Genomic DNA, 13,717 nt, shown 5'->3' with positions numbered 1-13,717 from the left:
GTGACAGGGTATCCGTGCCATTGGCCGGCCCCTGTCACATGGAGGGAACACTGGATGGCCGGCGTCATCGGGCCATCCAGTGCTCCTACCATGTGACAGGGGCCGGCCAATGGCACGGATACCCTGTCACATGGTAAGGGCAAAGGGCCATCGGCGTCATTTTGATTAGTGGCAGCCGACGGCCTGGGAGCGGAAGATCGCTCCCGGGACCCCCACTGGACCATTGGTCAGCCCCTGTCACATGGTAGAAGCAATGGATGGCCGGCACCATCTTGTGCTCCTACCATGTGACAGGGGCTGACCAATGGCACCGGTAGCCCCTGTGACATAGTAAGGGCAAAGGCTATTGGCGCCATTTTGATTACTGGCAGCCGACGGCCCAAGTGCAGGAGATCGTTCCCGGACCCCCGCTGGACCCCCGCTGGACTTTTGGCAAGTCTTGTGGGGGTCAGGAGGGTCCCCCAATACTTGCCAAAATTTCCTGGTAGCCCCTGTGACATAGTAGGTCAAAGGCTATCGGCGCCATTTTGAATACCGGCAGCCGAGGGTGTAAGTGCAGGAGATGGCTTCCGGACCCCCCGCTGGACCACCAAGAAGTTTTGTAAAGTCTTGGGGGGGGGGATCAGGAGGGTGGGGGGTTTGTTTAAATTGGCTCCTTTAGACGGCCAAATAATTTGGCGAAGATTCGTTGTATTTGTGGGGAATCGCAATACGTTTCGCTTCCCCATGAATACAATGAATATGGTCCTATACGTTGCAGATTATAAATACATAGGAAACGAATGCACACCCCTAGTAGTAGCCACAGTCAGGCAGTGAGGGAGTTCTACAAGCTCTAAACAAGAATCCATATACTTTTGACCCCAACTAGTTAGCTGTAGGATAGCCCAATCAAATTGGGGATGATGTTATTACAGCCTGAGTAATCCGAGGACAATGGGATGACTAGCCCTGGTGATTACTTGTAATCTAATCTCCTCTTGGTGGAGGAGACCAGTGCATAAGGTCAGTGGTCAGTGGCATTGTAGTCAGAGTGATCTGGCCAGGGAGAGGATCTCCTGATAATCAAAGAGATTATCAGGGATAAATTCCTCTGAATGGTGGGAATAAGAAGCTGGTCCACAAGCTCTTTCATGATGAAGTTCCTGCCAGAACATAAGTGCACAAAAGCCTGGATGGCAAAACTTATGGAATCCATTATTATGGTCACAGGAAGTAGTAGTTGGGGAGCTGGGACAGTAAGGCCTAGGGTCATCTTCCCACTGGACTCTAGGTGCTGGAGTTTCCTGATTTTAGCAGGCATTGAGCTTGCTGATGTCCCAATCCTGCACAACACAGATATAGACCTTGTTGTCTCCGGTGGAGCCTCTCCTCAGTAGCCAAACAGCTGCAACCTACCTGCATGGGTTCATCAGGAGGAACAAAGGTTAGAGGAGCAGGGTCTGGAGATAAAAGCGGCCATTGGAATCAAGGTGGTCAAACTGTCTGTAAAAAATTTACGATACAAACAAAAACAAAACCTCTCAGCCTAATCACAGCTGCGGGAGGACCTGGTTGTTATACATCTCCATCGAGCAACTTTTAGTTTCCCTTTTCCTTAGAGGAGAAAGATATGATAGGCAACACTTCATCTTTTATTATATTTATTAGAGATAAAATTCTACATGGCTATGACACAGTTGTTCTATATCCGATCTGCTCTTAGATTCCGTGGCTCATCTCTAATATCTTTTATTAACATTCCCTGATGACAAGCATTCTTACATCACATCATTATTCTTATTGCCACATAATTGGTTCAATCACAGACCTAATTTAGGGTCTGCTGCCAACCATTTATTGTCCCATTGTAACCAAGTCTGAATACTAAAACAGCACCCCTCAATTATATCATCAATTATATCATGCTAGGTGTCAGTTGCAAAGTCTGATGCAACATTTCACAATCCATCCTTCAAGTCAGCACGTAGCCTGTTCCATATTTTGACTACAGGATGTCCAACAAAGTCTAACAGTACATTCACTACTTAAGATAGCAGCAACTCAGAACACAACATGCTTGCTAAGCTCTACAAAATCTAAAAAATATTTTACTTTTATAAATATCCACTATGCTCTCCATATAGTCATTTCATCAAATAGAGACCTTTAAGAACTCAGAAAAAGGTACTTTTTACTCAAATTCCACAGAATCTCCTTTGCCCTTTGCTGGAGCTGGTGGTCAGTCTTGCCTGTCAGCTCAATAAGTCTTTCAAGGGAAATTGGGAGATCGCAAACCAGAAGCTCGTCCTTAATCCGGGGAGATGCACCTTCCATAAAAATAGTGAGGAGCCAGTCTTCCTGCCAATTGAACTCCATTGCCAGGGTCCTGAATTCAATCACATATTCCGCTAAGGTTCTGGTACCTTGGAGGAAGTGGAGTAAATCAGAATCCACGGTGGCCAACTGACCAGGTTCCTTAAAGACCATTTTGAATGCTCCTGTCAACTGTTGCAAGCTATAAAACAGTGGGTCTGCACATTGCCATAGTGGGCAGGCCCATGCCAGGACCTTGTCTTTCAAAAGAAAGAGAATATATGTCAGGTCATCCAGAAACAACAGAGCCTGCAGGGTGAAGTGCATAAAGCACTGGTTCAGGAACTTACAACATTTCTTGGGGTTCCCTGCATACCATGGTGGAGCTGGCAGCTGCAGTATAGGGTAGCTGGGTGCCATGGGCAGCGGTGGTACTGGCACAGGAGGCAATGGGTCCGCCAGAGTAGTGGATGCATCCAGCTGAATAGAGAGTTATTTCTAGATACCACCAGGATCTCCAGAAACTTCTGCTGTTCTTGCAACTTATGAGCAAGACTTGGGATAGCCTGCAAGGCTGTCTTGTATCCTGAGTCCATGGCCTCAATAATAGGTTGTGAGTATGGACTCTTAGGCCGAGGTGGGATTGATGCAACCTACAGGAAGGAGCCCTGCAGGTCCCCACCATCAGCAGGTGGATATGAATGCCTTTACCAGCCCACGTTCCCCTCGAGTTGAGTCTTTGGTGCTGGGGCCAGCAGGTCTTAGGTGAGGGTCTCTGCTGGTGGAAAGATCCATCAATGTGGCTGGGTTGGAGTAGGAAAGGATGAAGTAAATCCGAAGGCAGGCTAAGGTCAGAGGCAGGCAGCAAACAAGAATGACCAGGAGACAGGCAGTGGTGAGTGGCTGGCAGCAAATGAGAATGTCCAGGAGTCAGGCCAAGGTCAATGCCACGTATCCATCTGTAAGACAGAAAGGATGGATAGGCAGGACAGGAAGTCAAGGAGTAGAACAAGTGGTAAGGAACTCGTGGAAGAACAGAAGATGAAGACAAGGACCACAGGAACTGAAGATGAAGCAACTGGGGATTGAAGGCTTAGGAACTTGAGAATGAAGACACAGGAACTGGAGATTGAAGACATAGGAGCTGAAGAATGCTGGAGCAACTCACACTACTAGGCAGTAGAGAGACCTGTTGCCAAGGCAAGGACTGAAGGAAGAGAGGGCCTTTATAGGCCAGAGCTTGTGAGGTCATCTGTGGGCACCAAAGGGAATTTCCCATCACAGGCCCTTTAAATTTGGAGATGTTGGGTGCACATGTGCCTAGAGACGGCCATGGGGAGAGCTGGCAGTGTGCTGCCACACATCACATGTGGCCTGTTGGAATGTGGCAACTTGCCGCATGGCTGCACGGGCAATCCTTGAGTGATATCAGAGGCCTGTGGTAGTGGTTTGGGCCTGGAGGTAAGTGCGGCGATTTGCAAGTGACCCCAAAGTCCTCCAAATGCAACAACCACTTCATGCCTCAAGAAGCTGATGGTCTCCTGCCAGGTAACTTTGCTTCTCCAAAACAGCACAAAGGCTCCTAGACCTGGAGTTGGGACTCCTCTACTATGTCCCTGAAGGTTTCCTCTATATACCTCTCTATCTTCCTCAGCTCTCCTAGATCTGCTACTCTGGCTTGCACAGATCACAGTCATTCTCTGAAAGCCAGGAGCTCTTTGCACCAATTGAACACACACAACCTTTCACTTACTGGTAGATAATCATGCATCTTACTGTTGGACTTTTGTCTGCAATTTAATTTGTTGGGTTGCTAGTTTTTAAAGCTGTCTAATTAATGGGTATGTCTCAATTTAAGGGCTGCTAAATCTGACTAGAGTTTTTACATTTATTTATAAAGTCACATTTATTAAGTGATTATGTCATTTAGTGAATGACTAGCAATAAGCAATAGCACTACAATTAATAACCAATCACTGAAATCATGGTTAATTGATTCTTATTTTGAAGAATTTCCTCTTAATGAGAAAAATAATCTATATAACAAAACATGTTACTGGGAGTGGGTGAAAATTAAATTACTGACTAATTATCCAAGAACCAGAACTGTCTCCTTCTCAGATAAAGTAAATGACCTTTGCAAAGTCACAATTCTAATTCTAGCAAGTACTAACTATTTTGTGTGTTCCTCTTACTCTGAGTTGAGAATTATGATGAATGATTTTCTAGGCTGAGCAGAGTATGCAACAGGATCTTAAAATAGATTGATTCATGAATTCATGAGCCTGCAGTCAGTTATTTCAAACATTACATAAACACATACAATTTCTTTTTTTGGATGTGTTACAGAAGATTTAGCATCATAACTTGGAAGGTACAAAGAAGGGAGCAGATACATGATAGAGATGAAAGAATGCAGCAAATTAGAATGAATATAGATGATGATGGAAAAGGATCCTGAAAATGTGCACAAAGATAATTGAAAAAAATATCAATTTAAGAGCCTATTTAAACATTTTGTGTGGACAATGTGAAGCCCCATACTGCTGATTCCTTGGAGACTCTCTTTGGTAGAATGCAAGTACTAAGAAGGGCATTAGCAGTAAATCTGAGAGACTGAGATCAACCCCAACATGCCATGTCTTATGAATGAGGTTCATTCCTGTCAAGGTATGCACAAAATAAACCTGTTTGGAGAAATTGCCCCAAGGTTCCTTCCCTGAGGAAAACGTCATAGGCCAGTTTGATTTGGGCAACCTCCCTTTTTCAGGTGAATAAATTCCAATTGTATGATTGCGTACTGGTCACATGAAAAATCAGAAGTGATTGCTTAATGCCAAAGCTAATTTAAGTGAGTATCTTATTATATCTCATTTTTTTGTACAGCTTACAACTATTAATTAATTAATTCCCTTAATTGCTCAACATCTATGTTTTACTGTACTTCTGTTTCTTCTAATTTATTTATAGGTCTGAATAGTATACCTGCTACAAGTTAAACTGTGAGATTTTTACAATGTCCATCCATTATAAGAAACATATAGCTACTATTTCTGGAAGATGAGTCCCTGAAAGAAATATCCCCTATTTCACCGGTTCTGGCCTTGTAGCAACCATTTAATCTAAAGCAAAAATTAGTAAAATGCAAGCTTCTAGCAGAATCTCAGAAATAAAAAAATGGCACATATCCCGCAATGTACCATGCAACAAGCTATGCCAGCACATACCACAGGATGCCACAGTTACCCACATGGGAAAGACATTCATCATAAAAGGATCCTACCTATACTACTCCTCCAATATGGATGGTAACTTTCAAACCAGCACATAGATGCACATTGGCGTATGTGCTTCGGGCCACACCCAGGGATGTGGCATGCGTACATGATATAAAATAGGCTGGCCGTGTGCACATGTGCACCTAATGTTAAGTGGGCATGCAAATTACACTTCTACCATGTACATCAGGGGGTTTTAAAAGGAGTGTACGCCCACACCTTTCCCAGTTTACTAATTCATCCACCAGTTTACCCAATTGACAACTAGGTCCTCCAACGCCCCCTGATTTGGTAGCCTACAGTCCCCTCAGTTACCCCAGATCCTTTTTACCCCCTCAGAAATAGCTTGATCCTTTTATTTGATAACTTACATGTTATCCATAGCAGAAGTAAAGTTACACGGCAGGTGATCATGGCACGCACTGGGCCAGGCCTTGAAATATCCATGCTATTTCCCTTTTTGAAAACTTTTGAGATGTGCACGCTGCAGCATGTACACGCATATATGGGTGCTTTTTAAAATACGGTCAGCGCATGCAAGCCTGACATCTTCATGCATCCCCTGATTTTAGTGCACACCAGGCTTTTAAAATTAATCTCATAGTGTATATTATTCAATGCAAAAAAGAAAAATGTGAAGATGCCTGCTACTTTGGTGAGAAAGTTCAGGTATTAAAATGCAAGAATCAATTCACACAGACACAAAATCAAACACTACATAGAAGACCATAACAACACCTCCATGGGAGAACACTTTTTGAAACCAGACCAGTGCACCAAAGACCCTGTGATCAGGATAATTAAAAGAAAATTTAAAACAATCCAGGAATGTAAGCTTCTTGAAAAAATGATCAGACACTTCAGAACTGACAAAAATGAATTCAAGAAAGACCTAGGTTTCTTAACCCAATATTAGCTATAAAAAATACTGCCTATCACCTTCTGATCCCTCATCAACTGAGTGTCTCCCCCCTTAATACTATCATTGGACTGCCTTTTATGACTCAGGAAATATTCTTCATAGAGAGGGTAATGGATGCATATAACAGCCTCCCCGTGGAAGTGGTGGAGACAACGACAGTATCTGAATTGAATAAAGTATGGTATAAACACAGAAGATCTCTGAAAAGTGATAGGAATTGTAAAGTTGATCAGCAGACTAGAAAGGCAATATGGTCTTTTTCTGCCATCATGTTTCTATTTTTCTAGGTAATGTCACCTGTTGCTCATTCTATTTTGACTTGGGGAAAAGAGTAATAGCATTTGAAAGCTAGTTGAGAGCTATATTAAGCTAGTTCAATTAAAAGGTGTCACTTTATTTGGGGCTTTTTTCCATGCATCTGAATAGTTCTTTTACACGTTTTCATTCTTCAGTAGCTGAATTATTAGGCAGCACACTTGTAATCTGAAACTCAAGGGAGAGGCAGTAGGTATTAGGTAAGGAGATAGAGCTTGGTAAAGGATTTCCTTTATAAATAGAAGCATAAGCAGGCTTTTAATCACAATAAGTTAAAATACCACTAAATGACTCTCCTTGTCTTTAAAAGAAAAGATAGGACAATCAAAGCCATTGCTCCAAAAAGAGCAACTTAAAAACTGAATTAATTCTTTACTGCAATTGTACTGCAGTCAATTGATTTTTGGAAACTGTCAGAAGAGCAATGGTATATGAGCCATCTGTCTATCTATTTATTTATCAAAGGGCTTCTCAAACCTGTCCTGGTGACCCACAGGCAATTGGGTATTCAGGATATCCACTCTAAATAGGCATAAGATACATTTGTATACATAGGAGACCTAATGCAAATTTAGCTCATGCATGTTCATTGTGGATACAATGAAAATCTAACTGGCTATGGCGTCACCAAAATAGTTTTGGGAAGCTCTGATCTATTTATTTATATATCTCTCCAGTCCATCCCAGTCATCTTTCTTTAATAACATGAATGTAATGAAAGTTTTATATGATAGCAAGTTTGTGGTGGCACTGACATATAATTCTATGATATTGTGCACCACTGCAGTAAGGCAAGTCTTCTCTGTTATTACCGTCGGTTGCAGACTGCTGCGACCGCTATTACTTACCGCATGTGCGGCTGTGGCTAGCCGCTTCTGATGCATATCATGAGCTACCAGTGGCTCAGCGGTTAGTGCAAGCTACTTATAAAAAACCAGAAGACCAACGGTTCACATTCAACCTCTGTTTTAGATATGATACGGACCTTCAGATACTTAAAAGGTTTTAATGATCCAAGGTCGTCAACAAACCTTTTCCATTGGAAACATTTAGTAGAACTAGGGATCATTTAGTAGAACTCCAGGAAGGAAGACTTAGAACCAATGTCAGGAACTATTTCTTCACTGAGAGGGTGGTGGATGCCTGGAATGCCCTTCTGAAGGAAGTGGTGAAGACGAAAACTGTGAAGGATTTCAAAGGGGAATTGGATAAATACTCTGGATCCCTAAAAGGCTAGAGGAATGGGAATAAATAAGAAAAGCTAAATCTAAGAGAAACATAGGGGTAACCTGCATGGAGCAGCAGTTACTACCCTTAAGAGAAACATGGGGGTATCCTGCACGGAGCGGCAGTTACTACCCTTAAGAGAAACATGGGGGTAACCTGCACGGAGCGGCAGTTACTATCTTGGGAAGCTTGCTGGGCAGACTAGATGGACCATTTTGGTCTTTTTCTTCCGTCATTACTATGTTACTATGTTACTATGCTTCTATGCTCCATCCCAGGACGGCGAGGATGCTGCTGACCACCATGTCTCCTCCGGGCCTTCGTAGGCGGCGGCGCGCGTGCATGCTACATGACCCTCCTTTAAGGACGCCAGGGCGGGAACCTCAGGGGCGCCTCCTCCTGATGACATCACTAGCCCTGGACTCTTAAGCACCATCGGGGCCTGACTCTAATCGATTTGGCAACGAGTTCCTTCCTTGCTGAATCCTGCTGATCTCTCTACGGACGCTGGTTCCTGTATCCTGCTTCTCCTGGCGTGAGACACTCTCAGGTACCCACTCCTAGGGGGCCCTGTTCCTGTCTCTGGCTATCCACTCCTCGGAGGGTCCTGTGCTTCGGACGCTGTCTACCAGCTCCCCCACTCCTCGGGGTTGCTTCCGGAACTACTCTACTCGTGGAGACTCAACATTGGTGTACCCGGCTCTGCGAGCCATTGCCATTCTACTCTGCCTCGTGGAGACTCAGCGTGGTGTACCCCGCTCTGTGGACCATTGCCTTCCTACTCTGCTTCGTGGAGACCCAATGTAGGTGTATCCCACCCTGTGGGCCATTGCCTCACTATTCTGCTTCATGGAGCCTCAGCGTCGGTGTACCCTGCTCCATGGGCCATTGCCTTTCGCCTGTGAATGTGCCGCGCCCCCCGCTCCTCAGGGCAGCACGTTGTGTACCTTGTGACAGTGCCATGCTTCCCTGTTCCTCGAGACAGTGCCTTGACTATTCCAGTGACTACGTCTCGCTCCCCGCTCCTCAGGGTAGCATCCTGCTATCATCTCAGAGACTGTACTTGCACTCCCCTGCTTCTCGGGTTGGTGTCCCTGTGCACTGCCAGAGACTCCTGGGCTTTCCGCTCCTCGGGTAAGTCTACGTCATTCCTCCCATGCTGACTCTCTCCGTGGCTCTGCCCCTGGGGTCACTCTCTCAGCATTTCACCACTAGGAGGACCTATCCTGGCAATTGTATCCATACCCCAGTCTCCTGCTCTCCCTGTACTCTCTGGGCTGTGTCACCTATTGCTGCAGACCCCGCCTCCCGATGGTGAGGCCCAGTGGGACTCCACCCCATGGGCGGTACCACCTCTCACCTCGGGCCAAGGGCCCACTAACTCATGAATCCTAACATTCTCTTCCCACTCAGTTGCTTTTCCAATACTTTGAGATAATCCAAGTAGAGATATATTACATATTATACACTGGTTGCAAAAACTGTGAGCAGTGCACAATTTTCAGAAAATATATTTTTTTTATCTGAAATTCAAATCGCCACAATACAAATTTCCATCAGCATTTGTGGGTGGAGGGGGGGGCTTTATGCTCTAACTCATTGCTCTCTGTGAAGACTTCCTTTTCTTGCTACTTCCCCTCTCTTCTCCTCTCCCCAAATGCTATAGCACAAAATTAAAATTCTAATTCTTTACCTCAAAACAAAAAGCCTTGTTTTTGAAATTGAATTCCTCATTATCTGTTATTATAAAACAGGCACGTGCTACAAGATTTTAGCTATGATATGGTTATTACTGTTCAAAGGTTTCAAATTTATTTTACAATATATGCTTCTTGGCAGGGGTAGCAGAACACCTTTTCGGTTGGGGAGGGCCACCCCCAACTGTCATTCTCCTACATACATTGGGTCTGAGCAGTAAGGAGAGTAAAGGATCTGAGAATAAGACGAGAGGAGATCACAGAGGAGGGAAATTAAGAAGGAATCTTAGGCAGGAGATGCAGACAAATAAAAGATGGAGGAGGACAGAGGGAGAGGGAGAGGGAGGGGAGGATGTAGGATTCAGGGAGGATAAAGAAAGGGAATGGAGGAAAGAGAAAAGATGGGTCTGGAGTGAAATGGAGGAGGGGAAGTTGTGAAGCAAGGGAATATTGGGGATGTGGGTGGAAGAGAAGGAAGAAAGATGGTGGTCTAAGGATGGGGTGGAGGAGAAGGAGAATGGAAGGATGGGATGGGATGGGATGGAGAAGGAAGGAAGCCACAGCTCCCCCATCACACTTTCCTCCCTTCATTTCCTTACCCATCCTTCCAAAGCTCCTTTGTCTGCTCACTCTCCCCCTTTCACTTCCTCCCCCCACCTGATCCCTTCACTCATCCTGGTTCACTCCATCCCTCCAGTCCCATACCGTTTCTCTCTCTCTCGCTCCCCCTCTGCCACAATACCCAGTTCACTCTATCCTTCCCTCCCCCCACAATCTAGTTTACTCTTCCCTCACTTTGCCCACATTCCATTCACTCTTTCTCTTCCCCCTTCCCTGCCCCCGTTATCAGTTCACTCTCTTCTTTACCCTAATCCCTGTTATACTCTTTCCCTCCCTCCCTTTCCTGCAATTCCCAGTTCACTGCCTCTCTTCCCTGCCCCATCCCAGTTCACGCCATCCTTCTTTCCCTTCCCCAAATCCCCAATTCACTCTGTCCCTCCCTCCTTCCCGATCCCAGTAGGTTCACTCTGTCTGCCTCCCCAGCATTGCCAAGTCACTCCTTCTATGCCCTATATCTCCTCACTTACCACTGATTAATTTAAAGAGGAGGAGGAGAAGACAGGAGCTTTGCAGTGACTCAATGTCCCCTTCTTCTCCTCCTCCCCCCGCCAGGACCCAGATAGGGGATTCTATGCATGAGCACACAGGGCTCTCCTGGATGATTCTATTGGCCAGTGTCTGAATATCATGCAGCAGAGAAGCAGCTGAAAGGAAAAGGAGGGGAGGACGAAAGCCTAGAGCAGACAGAAAGCACTGTCCCACTGCCACCAATGCATTGTTTTTTTAGAAGGTTCCTCTCCTGCGACAATTTAGTAAGTGAAAGCAGGAGGGGGGAGGATTCATTGGCCAAATTTAGGGGGGAGACCATGGCCCCTGTAGCTCCCCCACTTCTTCCAATGCCTGTGCCTCCTGTATCCCACTTTCATGTTCAATCCCAGAGAGGTAGCACAGACATTTTGTGACAATAAATTCTTCTGGTATGTGTACAAGTTGGGGCTTAAATCCAACTCAGTACTATTTAATTGACTTGATATTTAAATAATGTCCCCAGGTTTGATTCTCCCATATAGCATATGCTCCTTTTCTCTAGGTCCTTCTTTAGATAACTTGAAAATTTAGCGGTTTCTCAAAACCTGCTAGCACATGGCACATGAGTGTATAGACTGCAGAAAGTGAGAATGATGATGCAGAGCAGGTCCTTAATTAGACAGACTAGGCCCAGCACTTTTGGGGGCAGCACCTGGATGATTCTATTGGCCAGTGTCTAAATATCATGCAGCAGAGAAGCAGCTGAAAGGAACAGGAGGGGAGGACGAAAGCCTGGAGCAGACAGAGCACAAATCAGATAAAGGAAGAGCCATGGTGCTCCCTAATCCAGTTTGAGCATACTTTCTCTTTGAACTACATGTACTTTTGGGGGCTTTTGTGGTAGGCAGTTTTCAAAAAGCCCTTTTACCTAGCTAAATCAGTATTTGTTTCTGTAAATAGCTTTTGAAAATTGTCCTTCTTATGTCCAATTATGCATCACACCAATCTGAGAGAGTGTTTTAATTCTATTGGTTTATTTTATACCATTGAGGTATAAAATGGATGTTTCTACTATGTTTGTATTAGGGATGTGCAGAGGGACCGCATACGTTGCATTCTGTATTCGTATTTGTCGGGGGGCAGATATGTTGTATTCGGCAAGGAGGGCTCCCGATATGTTCATGCGTTCATTCTTATTCATTTCCCGGCTAAAATTTAATTAACTACAACCCCCCACCCTCCTGACCCCCCCAAGACTTACCAAAACTCCCTGTGGTCCAGGGGAGGGGTCCGGGAGACATCTCCTGCACTTACGCTGTCGGCTGCCAGTATTCAAAATGGCACGGGGTTACCGGTGCCATTGGTCAGCCCCTGTCACATGGTAGGAGCACAAGATGGCGCCGACCGTCCATTGCTCCTACCATATGCCAGGGGCCAACCAATGACACTGGTAGCCCCTGTGACATAGTAAGGTCAAAGGCTATCGGCGCCATTTTGAATACCGGCAGCTGACAGCATGAGTGCAGGAGATGGCTTCCGGACCCCCCGCTGGACCACCAGGGAGTTTTGGTAAGTCTTGGGGGGTCAGGAGGGTGGGGGGGGGGGGTTTGTTTAAATTCTCTCCTTTAGATGGCCGAATAATTCGGTGAAGATTCGTTGTATTCATGGGGAATCATGATACGTTTCGCTTCCCCACGAATACAACGAATATGGCCCTATGCATTGCGGATTACCAATACATTGCAAACGAATGCACACCCCTAGTTTGTATAGGATCAGAACATTTGAAAAGTAGCCCTAATGGTGGAAATAAACCCCTGAAGTAGATGTTTTCGAAATGTGAATCTGTGTTGGGGCAGCAGCAAAGTAACAGGAGTTTTGTGGAAAAGTAACAAGCAAGGATTCTACAAATATTTGATACGTGTTGGACTTTGTTATATGCAACAAAAATGATTTTAAAAAAGATAGACTGAGGGCGACCAATGATTATATGAAGCCACTGCCATTATGGTGAATTGAAGTAAGTGGTAGCCATGTATGAAGGTCTCCATTAATATTGAGAGTTGCTGGTGATACTAAGGTCAGTTATATTTATTATAGGTGGACTAGTTTTATGCAGTTATGTGATTTGACAGGATTGTTCTGGGAGGGAAGATGATGGAATCACGAGATGTTTGAGATTAATTATGAAAATGCAAAGGACGGTTAAAAGACAAATGTATTGCCAAGACAATTTTTTCCACGATATTTCTCTTTCTGGCAAAACAACAATCGTATGCCAAAATGCTTCAGTACTGTAATATTTATTCCTCTGGAATGTTGCCAGTGTATGTATAATAACCTCATTACATTAACTGAAAAAAACATTCAATCATTTGTACTTCACGCGTTAATGCAAACATAGTAAACTGTATCTGCAGCCTTTATTGGCAGCAGCATTTGAATTTTACTTAAGGATGTCTACAGCTGGCAGAATGTTAATAATTGGACACTAGTGCATTTAATTTATTTTAGGGAGTAATATCAAGTGTACTTAGGAAGCCTTGTTTACAGATGAAAGTTTTGTACAGTACATTCTGTACAGTTGCCCATCAGAAAGAAACAGTACTGCATAGCAGGGAGCTCAGAATTTTTTGACTTGTGAAGAGTTTTTAGCTGTCAGAATAGATATCTACCAGGCGGTGAATAACCATAAAGGCAGGCTTCAATAGGAAAAATATCTTAACATGGATTTGGAGAATAAAGCATTTTGTCTCAGAAAGCCATGAGATATTATTCACATATATTCTTTCAACTGATTTAAAAGCATGATGTTCCTTAAAATAAATGAATAAAAGATTAAATATAGACACAGATGGCTTTAGATAGGACAATACAACTGATACGTTTTACAG

This window comes from Rhinatrema bivittatum, chromosome 9, assembly GCF_901001135.1.
Source record: "Rhinatrema bivittatum chromosome 9, aRhiBiv1.1, whole genome shotgun sequence".
In the NCBI taxonomy this organism is placed as follows: Eukaryota; Metazoa; Chordata; class Amphibia; order Gymnophiona; family Rhinatrematidae; genus Rhinatrema; species Rhinatrema bivittatum.
This window is presented reverse-complemented; position numbering follows the sequence as displayed.